A 15,151-nucleotide genomic window follows, 5' to 3' on the forward strand; every position below is an offset into this window, starting at 1 on the left:
ATGGGCCATGCACTTGCTACTTGATTTTTGTTTTCTATTTTTTTGAGAAGCCTTGTAGACATACAGACTAACAAAATGTTAGTTAATAAGCATCTGGGCAGTCATCCCTCCAGCATAAGAAATCAGACTTCAGAAGTACATTTGAGGCTTCCTGGGGACCCCTCTACCATTAGATCTCCTGCTCTCTCCCCAAGGCGTAGTCATCTCCTAACTTTGTTTTCTTGCCTTGCTCATGTATATTTTTTCTGAAATTTCTTATAGTCCCAAATATTATATTTACTGGTTGGCATATTTCAAATCTTTATAGTAACATTTTTACTGAAATTTTTAATAGTCCCAAATATTACATTTATTTGTTGGCATATTTCAAATATTTATAGTAACAGTATTATACTAAAAGCATCCTTTCTATAACTTGCTTTGTTTTATTTAACATAGTACCTTTGAGTTTGATTCTTTAATTTTTCTTTCCTTTTTTTTTTTTTTTTTTTTGAGATGGAATCTGACTCTGTCACCCAGGCTGGAGTGCAGTGGCACGATCTCGGCTCACTGAAACCTCCGCCTCCCGGGTTCAAGCAATTCTCCTGCCTCAGCCTCCTGAGTAACTGGGATTACAGGCGCCTTCCACCGCGCCCAGCCAATTTTTGTATTTTTTTAGTAGAGACGGGGTTTCGCCATGTTGGCCAGGCTTATCTCAAATTCCTGAGCTCAGGTGATCCGCCCGCCTCTGTCTCCCAAAGTGCTGGGATTACAGGCGTGAGCCACCGAGAATCCATTTTCCAAACACACAAAGGTGAGTATGGAAATAGATGAAAGGATATGGGTCACTTGACAAGATAACAGCCTGGAAGAGGTCACTGTGGGTCACATGCATTCGAATTTGCTGCAATATAAGCTAAGAAAAAAAAATAAACTTTTCTTACATAGGAGACTGGGTATTACGAACATCTGTTCTTTAGTCCCTGCACCTCTATCACTTTATTTTAGAAACAGAAAACTCCCGTCTTCACCATTTTCATTTGAGAAATCTCCCCTCTAGGCCGGGCGCGGTGGCTCAAGCCTGTAATCCCAGCACTTTGGGAGGCCGAGACGGGCGGATCACGAGGTCAGGAGATCGAGACCATCCTGGCTAACACGGTGAAACCCCGTCTCTACTAAAAATACAAAAATCTAGCCGGGCGAGGTGGCGGGCGCCTGTAGTCCCAGCTACTCCGGAGGCTGAGGCAGGAGGATGGCGTAAACCCGGGAGGCGGAGCTTGCAGTGAGCTGAGATCCGGCCACTGCACTCCAGCTCGGGCGACAGAGCAAGACTCCCTCTCAAAAAAAAAAAAAAATCTCCCCTCTATATTTCAATCCACATGACCTGCAGTCAGAACTCAAGCCCAAGATGCAGAGCTAAACCAATCAGCATGTAGTTTTTCCAGAGCTAAACCAATCAGCATGTAGTTTTTCCAGAGCTAAGCCAATCAGCATGTAGCTTTTCCAGAGCTAAGCTAATCAGCATGCAGCTTTTCCAGAGTTAAGTCAATCAGTATGTAGCTTTTCCAGAGCTGAGCTAATCACCACGTGGTGTGCCCTGGCAACAGCAATTTATCAGGGGTGAGTGAGCACATGACCTAACGTGACCCAATCAGAATGAGTCTCTGGACTTCCCTGGAAGCTTGTGGCCCTTTTCTGAAGGGTTGAAACTTGGATGAGGCTGGAGGTGCCATAACTTGCTACTTAGAGCCGCAGAATGAAACTAACGTAGCTGAGTCCAGAATCGACTGTCCCTGAAACCAGCACAATACTTAGATATTTTGTTATTTTGTTTTGGGAGAAAACAAATTCCCTTCTTACTGAAACAAGTCTGGTCTACATTTTCTGTTGCTGGTTACAGAAGGAAGGGTTCCTAACTAATATCCTGGGGTAGAACAGTGCCCAATTATAGAGGCCCCAGTTTCCCCATCACTCATGAGGAGACAGTTGCTCTAAGGAGCTTCAGCATCTACTGCCAGCAGCACCGTTCTAGTGCTCTGGTTCCTGGCGATTCTTCAATATCTTGTCTGAGCATGTGAACTTTGGAACAGACTGTCTTGGTTCAAGTCTCAGCATCACCACCACTAGCTCTATCAAGCCCTCCGTGTCTCAGTTGTCTTACTGTAAAATGGAAATAAGTTTCATAAACATTAAAATTGCTGTGAGATGTGAATGTGTTAATATACAGAGAGTGATTAGCATAGTGCCTGGCACATAGCAAGCACTTCATCCATGACTGCCCTCATTGTTGTTATGTTGTTCTTTATATCGAGGATCCATCCAGAACCTCCCTCCATTCTACTGGTTGCCTCCATTCCCTCGTGCCTCACTTGGCCAGTTCTCCACCTTAGGACCTTTGAATTCCTTTCCTTAGTTCAAACTTTCTTGGTTTGTGTCCCAACACTAGTAGGACTTCTCTTTCCAAGGTCACAGGTACCTAATCTGAGGTGTCAACCCAGGTAATAAGCTAGTTTCACCTTCAGACAGGGATAGTGAAACTTTGCTTCTGTGCATCTCACTCTTGTTTATAAATCTCTTTAAAGAATATGAACTTTGTAGTGTATTTATTTTTGGCTACCCAGAATCGATTGTACCATCTTTGGGTAACTGAATCCCAGTTTCCCTTGGGTAACCACCCTCCAATGTCTGGACCAACCCTCTGTGTCAGGTGGAGTAAGACCATCAGGCTCTTTTCTTCCACAACTCTGACTGGTCTAGGGATGGGTATGTGACACTTAGGTCCAATGAGATGCAATGAGACTTTTGTTGTGGCTTCTGGAAGTGCCAGAGGCTCTTTTCTACGAGGCTTAGTCTGTCTTGCAGCCACAGCAGGAGATGCTCTCTAAGAATGGCCCTGAGAGGGAAAAAGAGTAGCAGAGGGATCAAGAGACACTCATCAGTAACTGCTGACCTTTGAGCCTCTGGATCCGGCTGTGCCTGAAACTAACAAGCTACTCCTTGCACATTCTAGTTATCTGATATTATAAATTTATTTCATTTAAAGCTATTTAACTTAGGTTTTTTTGTTGTTGCATGCAACCAAGAGTGCTGACTGATTCAATCTTCCAATAATACGCTGTTTTTACTTTAAAAGGAGTGTTTGGTGTCTCAGCCTGAAAGGAGCAGTAATGGTAGGATTGAAGGCACACAGCAATCCAGGAAGAAGGCAATGGTAAGTAGAGCCCTGAAATCATACCAGATGGCCGGTTACTCCTTAGTCTCTAGATTCAGCTGGTTCTGCAAGAAGAGTTATCAAGCTATCAGCTTTCTCCTTTATTTCTCTTGCAAGCATCCTTCTGTACCTTTAAGACACAGCATCTAAGTAGCTTTGATGCTACTTAGGCCTACAATGGAGAAATTAAGAAAACATTAAAACCAGAACCACTGGAACATGATGATGTGCGGCTTAAGGGTCACCCAGGAAGGGCTGACCTCAATTAGGACGTTGATGCTGGATTGGGTGCTCTGGTTTTCCTCTACTTTAAAAACTGTTGGATCCCTGATCTGCCAAGACCCCAGAGAGATGGAGAAACATTTACGTGCATGGAGGAAAAAATATCTTTTTAGTTACAAAGTTAGAATCACAGTTATTCTACCACCATTAAGCCAGAAAATCATTGTCTAAAATGGAGATTTTTTTTTTCTTTTTTAATGTGTAAATGAACTTCTTGGTTGGTTTAAAGGGGCAAAGGTTCCCATCAACCTTCAGAGCTGGTCATTCATCAGTGGACTGGTAAATGCAGAACGGGGTTCGAGTCTGTGTCTTCTTTAGTGGAACAGTGGGTAATGTCCTTTTGACTCACGGATCAGTCTCCTTCACTCTTCTGGGCTAGTGACCCACTTCCTTTGGCTTCCCTTAGCTGTACCTGGTGTTTCTGTGGGAAAGACCTTCACACTGACATTTTGATTTGATCGTGAATGTTGATGAACACCAGGCCTACTTATGCACAAGAGCTTCTGACCTGAGATCAGAGCAGGAAACAGAATTTTAAAGAAATGTCTCAAGAGTCATAGAAGGCAGGAGCCAAGAAGTGATCACTATTGACCTCAAGCTCAAAGATCCATGGGAAGTAGCAAAACTCAACAGTGGTGAATCCCTGGGTCCTTGGTCAAAGGTCCTGAGGTGTTGAGGTCAAATCAGAAGAGAAAATGCAAATTTGTCCATGTGAGAAATTTATTTCAAAAAGGCAGATCCAAAAATTTGACTTGGCAAAGTGTGGTGGGTTTTGTAAATAAAAATAAATGGTTATAAAGAGGAGCTGACTGTGGAATAACTGCGTTTCACAGAGTTAACATTTGAAGTTTCAACTGTTTGCAAATGACTCATGGTGCTATTCAGGGTGGGTGAGGTTTTGCTGCAGTAACAAATAAGACCAAAAATATCAGTGGTTTAAATAAGAAGGCTGCATTGCTACTACAGGGTCAGCTGACTTCTGTACACTGGGACCCAGGTTCGCAGCACCTCCCTCTTGGCACATCCTTCTATAATCACTGTGGCAGGAGGAAGATATGGCTTCATAAAGATTGGCTTTTAAAATATTTGCCCAAGAGTGACACTACCATTTCCTCCCATAAGTCATAGGCAAAGTCAGTCACATGGCTGCGCCTACCTTCCAAGATTGTGGGAAAGTGCTTGGAGGGACAGGGGGAAAATTTGGTGAGCAGCAATCACGACCACCATACTCCATGGTATGCAGAAATGTGGAGCAGGGCTGGTGGGTGGACCCAGTCTGCTTGGCGCTGAGCAGGGCTGGCCCACTACTCAGAATGTGGGTGCCAGGAGAGCCTGGGCTTCTCTCTCATCTGCCTTGTATATTTCTCATGACTTGATCCAAATGCAGATTCTTTGTGAAAAATTAGCCCTGATGAGAAAGCCAGTTTCTGGTCATGGAAGTAAAGAGCAAGGGAAAAAAATTAGAGAGTAAAATACAGAGGACAAAAATGACAAGGTTGTGTAAATGACAGAGTAGTGTAAATATTGACAGTTTGCAATAAAACTGTTGCATCATCCTTTGAAATGCATCCAATGGAAGCTAAATATCATACTTGATTAATATGCATGATCCTTTAAGATATATTAACAAGCTTTTCTTAATAGTTAGAAATGTGTATCATTTCCTTTCCTCCTCCTACTTCCTCCTGATAATTTTACTTCAATTTATTTTTATGCTATCAATTATTTTACTTTTAAATATACTTGTTTACAATTTCATCTGAACTGAGTTATCATCAGTGTTATTTGTAACACCTAAGTGATTAAAACAACACAAACACACAGTAAATTTTGATAAATAATTATTAAGCATCAAAGCGATATTTTATTAAAAATAAAGTCTTTAGGAGATGGATGGAGGGGGGTTGTAGAGTCTTAATTAAAGGACACTTGTCCCAGACCCCACTCTTACAGGCTGTCCCCTTATAGAATGTGGGGTGGGGGGATTTGCATGCCTAAAGCAAAGCACTCTGGGAAGGCTCTGATTAAGTGAAGATGGTACTTTTTTTTCTAAAAGGGAAAAGGGTGATTATGAAAGGGGAGATGGGAAGGAACAGTAAGAGCGTTCTCAGAGTGAGCACTGCAGGGCATGAGAACACACTGAGTTTGAGGTCCATACCCAGGTACCCTTGCACGGTGTTTGTATGCCTTTCGGGAATGAGTTGACCTGAATTCAAAAACCTTTTCTCTGCTCTCTTACTGGCTGCCATTCTGGCCCCTGCTGGCACTGGAATCACTAATATTGTGTAAGGAGCACTGGGTCCTCTCCATAGCATTGCTCACACCCCATCATGTCTGTCCCTGACAATGCTCCAAGCTACTCAGGGCAACTGGTCTCGACCACTGCCCCACCATGTTGTAGAGGCAGAGGTGAGTTTTCACTTGCTCACCGACACCCATGCGCTATTCCTTCCCCAGGCCTCCCTTCTCTCCATGACTCCACGTCCTCACCACCGCCCCTTTCTTGCCCTCCTCTTTTTCCTTCTACTCCCCTCCTGCCATTCCCCTCCTCCCTATCCAGTCTTCTTTCTCCTTGAAATCATTATCATGTTATTTGCATAAAACTCTTACAAAGAGACCAAAAGTGACATTTCTTTATGGGCCTGGGTTCCAGCCTGTGACAAACAGAGCCGATATCAGGGAAAACAAATTATGAATGTTATATTGGAATTTCACAGTGGGCACTAGATAAGAGGTAACCAAATACACAAGGGGTCAAAGCAGATGAATTCCATTCCAAAACCACGAAGACTAAAAAGCAGCTGCAAATGAGGTTTGAAATGGACATCCCTGTCCTTAGAGACTTCACAGTGACAAATGGATTAGTCCCAAAGTGGAATACAAACCTGCTTTGCTTTCATAGAAGCGAGGAAGACTAATAAAGGCCGTGTCTCTATCCAGCCCTGAATCAACCAGGGCTCCGTCAACCTCCATTTAATAGCCCGATGCTTCTCAGCTGAGCTTCTTAATTAAGTCACTGTGAGAGCTGGCCCTTAAGAAACACTTAAACACGCCGGGCACAGTGGTTCGTGCCTGTAATCCTAGCACTTTAGAAGGCGGAGGCGGGTGGATCACTTGAGGTCAGGAGTTGGAAACCAGCCTGACCAACATGCTGAAGCCCCGTCTCTACTAAAAATACAAAAAAGTTAGCCAGGTGTGGTGGCGGGCACCTGTAACCCCAGCTACTAAGGAGGCTGAGGCGTGAGAATTGCTTGAACTCAGGAGGTGGAGATTGTGGTGAGCTGAGATCGTGCCACTGCACTCCATCCTGGGTGACAGAGTAAGACTCTGTCTCAAGGAAAAAAAAAAAAAAAAAGATGCAATCCCAGCACTTTGGGAGGCCGAGGTGGATGGATCATGAGGTCAGAAGTTCAAGACCTGTCTGGGCAAGATGGTGAAACCCCCATCTCTACTAAAAATACAAAAAAATTAGCCAGACATGGTGGTGGGCGCCTGCAATCCCAGCTACTTGGGAGGCTGAGGCAAAGAATTGCTTGAACCTGGGAGGTGGAGGTTGCAGTGAGCCGAGATTGTGCCACCACACTCCAGCCTGGGCGACACAGCAAGACTTCATCTCAAAAAAAAATTTAAAAAATTAAAAAAAAGAAAGAAAAAAGAAACCCTTAAATATCAAGTCCTATTTATTAATTAATGTTTAACCTTTTTAGTGTAAAAATGTATTTACTGAGTCTATTATTATTTATTATTTTAATTAATAGTGTTTCCAAGGAATGACTTGGAAAGAGAAGCTTTAGTCCACTCATAACCCCAGGCAGTGTTCTCTCTATATCTTGCCACACAGGGTACTGAGAAAAACATACAAGCAAAGTTATGCAAGAAAATCTCTAGGAAACTGTTTTGCTGCTCCTTATAGGGGACCTGCACTCCAAATAGAAAGTGTGACACTCTGCAAATTCAGCTTCAAGACCAGTATCCTAACCTTTCTCCTGATACCACATCAGTCAGGAAAGACTGGGCAATGCTCTAATAACAACCCCCAAATTGCAGCCAAATTGCAGAAATCACAGCAACATTTCTTCCTCTTTTTCACAAAAAAGCAACTGGGGGTCCAGATGACCCTCGTAGGCAGCATCCTCCGTGTGGACTCAGCCTTCCAGGTGGCCTCTATCCTGCAGTGTCTACCTGGCAGCTCTGGCACCGTTATGGTGCAGGTCAGAGAGCCCCAGAAACGCTTCACTCTGAAGTGAAACCTTCATCTTCTTCCATCCACAACAGTTGCCTAGAACATGCCCCAGGACCCCACCTAACTTCAAGGGGAGGGGAGGTGATATGGTTTGGATGTGTCCCCACCCAAATCTCACCTTGAATTGTAATAATCCCCACGTGTCAAGGGTGGGCCATGTGGAGAGAATTAAGTCATCGGGGCAGTTTCCCTCATACCGTTCTCATGCTAGTGAATACATCTCTCGAGATCTGATGGTTTTGTAAAGGGGAGTTCCCCTGCACAAGCTCTCTTGCCTGCTGTCATGTAAGATGTGACTTTGCTCCTCATTCACCTTCCGCCGTGATTGTGAGGCCTCCCCAGTCATGTAGAACTGTGAGTCCATTAAACCTCTTTCCTTTATAAATTACCCAGTCTCAGGTATGTCTTTATTAGCAGGGTGAGACCAGACTAACACAGGGGGTGTTCTCCTTCTGTTTCCAGAAGGCGGGGGGAGCAGATATGCGTGAGTACTCAATGTTTCCATCATTCCTCCTTCCAGAACATTGCCACATCTGAGACCCTCCTGCAAAAAGTTCTGGAGCCACTAATGCTTTCACAGTATGGAACAAATGTATTTTCCAGAAGAAATCAGCCAATTTTTTCCCCTTTCCTTTTACGTAATGCAGTGCCAATGTCCTTTTACCTGGAACAGTGGCTGGCACACAGCAGGCATCGTAACTATTTGTTTGAATAATTAGTGAATCCATGACTGGCCGAATGAGTGAGGGCCATGCAGTGCCTCTCCCATTATGTCAGTACTCTTTTTGGAATGCTGACTGTGTTTTGTAGAATGCAGCCCTAGGAAGATGGGAGACCCAGGTTCTGGCCCTGTCTCTGCTGCCAGCTCTGTCAGCTTGAACAAGCTCTGAGACCCACCCACACTGTGCATAAAGAAGCATGCGTCTTGTGTAGGTGAGGGGGTTGGAGCTGTTGTGGTCATTGCTTCATGAGGGAAACTAGACAGGGATAGCACCAGGATGGCGGGCTGGAGCCTGGGGAGGGCAGGTCACAGAGAAGCTCTGTGACATCATCTGGGGTTAGGAACCCAGGAAAAGATTGAACTTCCTATTAGGCAAGGAGAAAATGAGGAGGGTCTGGCTTGCTGTCTCTTGGGGAAATCTGGATTACAGAAAATGAAGGAGTATACAAATACGTGAGGCCAGGAAACCAACCAGGAAAACATGACCTGTCTTTGCTGACAATGATTGTCCTATCTGTATAAACTCACATGGATGGAATAAGAATAAAACCAACAACACAATTCCACCAAGACTTGACAGTTTGCAAAGCATTTTAAAATATGAAGCTAACTCTGTTAATGGTACCTTGGATAGATGTTCCAGCTTCAGTCCAAATATCTTACAGATATTTACTTTAGTTCTCATAGCATGATTATCTTCATTTCACAATGGGGAAACCAAGCTAAGTATTTTACCCAAGGTTATACAGTTAGTGGCCAAGACAGGATTTGAACCCAGGTATCTGGCTCTAGAAGCCACGCACTGAACTCTGCATCCTGTAGCCTCTGCAGAAAACACAATAAAACTCTGCGGCATCTGCAGAAAACACAATAAAACTCTTCTGGTGATGCCAGTGGCTGGAATTCCACCACTTATACAGAACTATAGGGTGGAGTTCCTCAGAGGGAATCATGTCTATTTTGAGGAAGCTGAGGAAAAAAAAATCTAAATTTTGTTTTGGTCTAGTCTACTCCTACAGTATAAACACATTTTGTACTGTATTTTTTTTTTTTTTTTTTGAGACGGAGTCTCGCTCTGTCGCCCAGGCTGGAGTGCAGTGGCCGGATCTCAGCTCACTGCAAGCTCCACCTCCCGGGTTTATGCCATTCTCCTGCCTCAGCCTCCCGAGTAGCTGGGACTACAGGCGCCTGCCACCTCGCCTGGCTAGTTTTTTTTTTTTTTTTGTATTTTTTAGTAGAGACGGGGTTTCACCGTGTTAGCCAGGATGGTCTCGATCTCCTGACCTCGGGAGCCGCCCGTCTCGGCCTCCCAAAATGCTGGGATTACAGGCTTGAGCCACCGCGCCCGGCCTGTACTGTATTTTAATTCTTTTATTTATTCTTTCATGAGCAAAAACTTATTGCACACTTACTGTGTCCCAGGTTCTGTTCTGAGCTTGTGCAGCGCATGCTACCTCATACAACCTTTGCAGCAACTCTCCCTTCAGGGGACACTCTTTCCTGAAGCAGGCAGGGGCCCAGAACAGGCTGTTCCAGGCCTCCTCCATGTCTTATTAAGACAGAGAGAGCATAGAGTATTCCTCAAGCAACAAGAAAGAGCAAGGAAATACATGTTCAGTGCAGACATCCACGTTTGTGTCATCTCAGAGGAAGGAACAGGAGCATCCATTCCCTCCAAGGGAAGAAAATACGCTCTTTTCTTCGCTTTTATTGGTTTTAAGGCCTGGGACAGCAGCTCTCCACCTTCTTGGGTCACACTGCCTTTCACTTTGCCAGAGTCGGTTTCCTTTCTGTGACACGAGGATAGAAATAACAAGCATGGCAATGGATTGACGTGGTATTCCAATGAAATAATCTAACGATGGCCCTTTGTGAAGTGGAATTCATGCATTCATTCATTCATACATTCAACACATTTACTGAAGGCCTATTATGTGCCAAGCTCCTCTTAAAGTCTCTGAGGCCTGAAGAGTGAAGATAGAATAGATGCTAAGGGCAGATTTCTGGAACGAATTGCCTGGGGTCAAATCCTAGCCTCATTACTCACTAACTATGGGAAAGTTAAGTATAACACCTGACCCAAAGGGTTGGTGTCAAGTTTAAAGGAGTTAATATCTGTAAAACATTTAAAATAGTTCCTGGCACAGAGTAAGTTCCAGAAATTCTTTGATAATAAAAAAATTATTTTTGAAATGAACAACTAAGAAAAATTGCATTCAGTATTTCTACCTAAGGAGATATGGCTGTATATTTTACCTTAAAAATATCAGAGATGGTAAAATAATAGAACAATAAATAGAAAAATAAACATCTGTATAACTTTTTAAAAAGATTTAAAGCCCACATTTTCTAAATGTGAAATAAAATTTTAATTCTTAACAATTAGCCATCAAGAACACACACATATCTAGAATGCCCTAACTTATTAATGTCTTAATGTATTAGTTCAAATCTCAAAAGCTTAAAGCAATAAAATGTATTACCTGCTTAAGTAAACCCTCATATACCTGTGTTCCTCCACCATCAAGAATCTGGAAAAAGGAGGAAAGCCTGGAAAACAACAACAACAACTACAACAAAACGCTGCTTCTTAAAGATATCAACCCCAAAGTGACACCTATCACTTCCTCTTTCATGTCACTGGTCACCCCCGCCTTCACTGAGAAGAAAAAGGTTAATTCGGCTACACACCTGACTTCACTATTTGATCATCTGATCATGGACAAGTCACTTAATTTCACTGTATTTCAGTTTCCTTGTTTGTTAAATGAAAACAGAAACAGTGCTTTGCTCATGACATTGTCATGAGAGTTAAATGTGATCATACACAAAAATGTTAGTTATAATGACGATGTGACTAACCCACAGAAAATATAAAGTATTATTTGTGTGTGCATGTCTGTTTCACATGAGTAGTATCGTACTACATTTCCAATGCTGATAAAAATGTGTGATCTGACTGAAACAATAATCTCGCGTTTTATTTCAAAATTACACACTTACACAATACATCCATACATGCGAGTAGCCATTGCGTTTCATTCCCATGAAAACTTCGATTGCGTCAGAGTTTTATTGCTTTTGGCCCAAGGCCACTTAATGATTGAAAAAAATGGTGGGTTCATGTTTGGTATTTCCTGATGTGGGCAAGGGAGCAGGGCTGCTCTCAGCAGGGGGGTCTCACCCACGTGCTCACTGGCCCTCGGCAAGCTGATGTCGGAGACAACAGACACATGGTTTAGGGAGCTCAGATGCTTGAAAGGTGACGCAGCTGGAAACCCAGTCAGGACATCGGAGAGGAAAGCGGGGTGAGTTGGGGTCAGAAGGGGGCATGTGGGACATTTCCAGGAGTTGGAACCGAAGGGGCTGAAATGGAGGGATGTGGGCAAAGTCAGGCTCTGGAAGCAGAGGCTGACGGGGTACCCTGTGTTTGTGGTTGGGGACAGAGATGGGGCAATGAGGCCCAGCACCCAAAGGCCAACAGGGCGAAGGTGCACAATGACTTCAGGTTGACTCTGGAGGCCAATGAGGTGTTTGTCTGGATGGACATTTGGTGGTCAGATTCCTTGTGCCTGCCCAGCCTTCACTCCCAAACTTCTGGGTCCATGCTCTGAGCTTGCTCTGGGAACCATGGCTTTGCTGGTCTCAGTCCAGCTCCAGAAATGATCATATGGCTCCGGCTTGACCAATGAGGCTCCACATCCCGCTGGCCACAATGATTGGCTCAGAAATGGCATGTGACCCAGTCAGACCCAATCAAAGCTCACCCTGGGCCTTGCTAGGGGCCAAGGATGGAAGGTGTAAGACTCTGCCTTGGGAGCCACCTGGGTGGGGGTCACATGCGCCTCAGGGTGATGTCAAAAAGGTTGTGCTGAGATGGAGAGAAAAAGAGTCATAGTCCCTGGATTTGGATATGCTCAAAGCCAGCTTGTCATTGGCCTTTTCTTGGCTTGAGGCAATACATTCCTTTCCTTTGTTTAAACTAGTCAGACATGGGTTTTCTGTCACTTACAATCTAAAGTCTTCTAAAACAGCTGTCCCCAACCTTTTTTGCACCAGGGACCAGTTTCATGGAAGACAATTTTTCAACGCATGGGGATTGGAGGGGAGGGATCGTTTCAGGATGAAACTGTTCTGCTTCCTGTCATCAGGCATTAGTTAGATTCTCGTAAGGAACCCACAACCTAGACCCCACAAACACGCAGTTCACAACAGGGTGAAGGCTCCTGTGGAAACCTAATGCAGGGATGGCCAGCCTTTGGCTTCCCTGGGCCATATTGAAAGAATTGTCTTGGGCCACACATAGAATACACTAACACGAATGATAGCTGATGAGCTAAAAAAAAAAAAAATAAATAAATAAATAAATAAATAGCAAACAAAAATCTCATAATGTTTTAAGAAGAGTTTACAAATTTGTGTTGGGCACATTCAAAGCCGTCCTGGGCTGCATGCTGGCTCTGGGCAGTGGGTTGGGCAAGCCTGAATGCCTCTGCTGATCTGACAGGAGGCGGAGCTCAGGCAGTAATGCTCACTCACCCGCCGCTCACCTCCTGCTGTGTGGCCTGGCTTCTAACAGACCATGGACTGGTATCTGTCTGTGCCCAGGGATTGGGGACCCCTGTCCTCAAAGACAGAGTGTGCCTCTTTAAAGACTGCTGTTCTTTCCCTCACAGTGAACTGGTAATACGCTCACTCTGCAAAGACATTCGAAAGATGTTTTTGGCCTAAGTAGAACCAATTCTGTTGAATTCCCCAAAATCACATTCCAATTCACTTTTTTTCCTAAGAAATCCAATGTTAATTTACCCTCGAAGAGCACACAACTCTGGATGAGTCTCCCTGGCGTCTCATACCAAGTGTTCCTTTTGGCAATTGGTCTCCAAATCATTAATGTCACGTACAACTTAGGGCCCAAACAGCCCACACAGCGATCTCCGCGGTGCCTGTCATGATGTGGTCGATTTTGATGGCAAAAATAACTAATTGAAACCCTACAATTTGTTTATTTTGAATACATTAAGGTGCTAGTTATCAAATGGAGCTGAACTATCCCTTAAATTCCATGAAAACAAAATCAATAGTTTATTTACCACACACAACCAAAGAAAAAAGAAGGAAAAAAAAAGTTTTGAGGAATCTTTATTCGAAGTTTTCCTTGGAAAAAAACAATGTAGATAAACTCAGAGTAAATAAGGTATATGGTAACTTGGAGGAATAAACTGACCTCTAGTTTATAATTGTTCGTTTCTTGGTTCCTAGCTTATAAATAGTTCAATGGGGCCTTTCTAAAGTCTAAATTTCTTTCTAACCAAGTGATTAGAATAAATACCCTGTGGTCCAACAATTGGGTGCAGTGTGGGTGTTTACAGTATTACTTCAACTAAATTTTTTTTTTTTTTTTTTAGTTGGAGTCTCACTCTGATGTCCAGGCTGGAGTGCAGTGGCATGATCTTGGCTCACTGCAGCCTCTACCTGCCGGATTCAAGCAATTCTCCTGACTCAGCCTCCCAAGTAGCTGGGATTACAGGTACATGCCACCACACTTGGCTAAGTTTGTATTTTTAGTAAAGATGGGGTTTTGCCATGTTGGCCAGGCTGGTCTCAAACTCCCCACCTCAGATGATCCACCCACCTTGGCCTCCCAAAGTGCTGGGATTACAGTTGTGAGCCACCATGTCTGGCTGGTACTTCAACTAAATATTTAAGATTATTAGTACATTGAGTTCATCAATGCTTCCACTTTGGGCTCCAAGAGCAAAATTGGAACTAATTCAGATTATCACCACCTAAGCTGCTTACTTTTAAAAATTATTATTATTTTAAAATTTGGAATTTCTCACGGTTTCTGCTCCAATTCATAGTTCCTGTGTCTTTAGTGGAAATGTCAGTACCTTATAGGATGACACACACAGTATTATTCCCGGTTGTTGAGACACCAAAAAGCCTGATTTACTGTTCCTTCCAGAGGATCCCCAACATGACGTTGACTAAATTCCTTTTCTGCAAGCATCCTGGCAGATGTTCTGGTTAAGACCTTGCACAGTCATGAGCTCATCCTTTTCATGCTCCAACAGCTGTTGAGTGCTGTGTAGCCACCATCCAAGCATCTGACATGTAAGGGTCCTTCCTGCCCACCTCCGGGTGACAGCTGACAGACTAACTGAGCAGAAACCCTTTATTTTTGCTTCAAAAGATGAGAAATGGATTTTAAATTAGTGGAAAGGCCCCTCTGTGAACATGTTCTTACAATTTCTGAATGTTACAAGTCAGAGAAGAACAAGGACCTGGGAAATACCCAGTATTGGTATTAGTAACTCCTAAGACAGAATTTTCCTGGGGGATGGGGAGGAGGGCTGCTCACAGACAGGGAGACTCTGTGCGCTGATCTCCAAGTCTCAGGGGGAAATAGAACCAGAGGATGGGACTGGGCTGGAGAGATGGGTCAAGTCAAGGTGGAGAGAGGATGTGTTGAGATGCTATGGCAGACTGTGGTGGCTCCTCCTCGCCATCTGTTTTCTTTCTTTTTTTATTAGATATTTTACTTGGCATATGGCCATATAGAATAAAAACTCCATTTTCCATTCAGGCTTGCTGGTAGATGTGGCTATGAAGTTCTAGTTGGGGGAATATAAACCTATTTGTTGTGTCCAGATTCTGAGAGGTATCTTAAGGAGTGAGAACATTCCCTCGGTCCGTCTGCCAGCTGGAATGC

The 15,151-nt window shown here is 43.7% G+C and overlaps 1 long non-coding RNA gene across 2 annotated transcripts; it reads left to right on the top strand.

Moving 5' to 3' along the window:
• The first annotated feature begins 664 nt into the window (after window positions 1–664).
• LOC111528286 lies at window positions 665–13,870 on the top strand. 2 transcript variants are annotated; one of them, XR_002726925.1, is made up of 3 exons: window positions 665–793; window positions 3,113–3,190; window positions 13,845–13,870. It is a non-coding gene; the product is annotated as an uncharacterized LOC111528286 (long non-coding RNA). The 2 variants fall into 2 exon arrangements; XR_002726926.1 differs by lacking the exon at window positions 13,845–13,870 and adding an exon at window positions 3,879–4,356.
• Window positions 13,871–15,151: the final 1,281 nt, after the last annotated feature.

Source organism: Piliocolobus tephrosceles, chromosome 20 (genome assembly GCF_002776525.5).
Source record: "Piliocolobus tephrosceles isolate RC106 chromosome 20, ASM277652v3, whole genome shotgun sequence".
NCBI classification, from domain to species: domain Eukaryota; kingdom Metazoa; phylum Chordata; class Mammalia; order Primates; family Cercopithecidae; genus Piliocolobus; species Piliocolobus tephrosceles.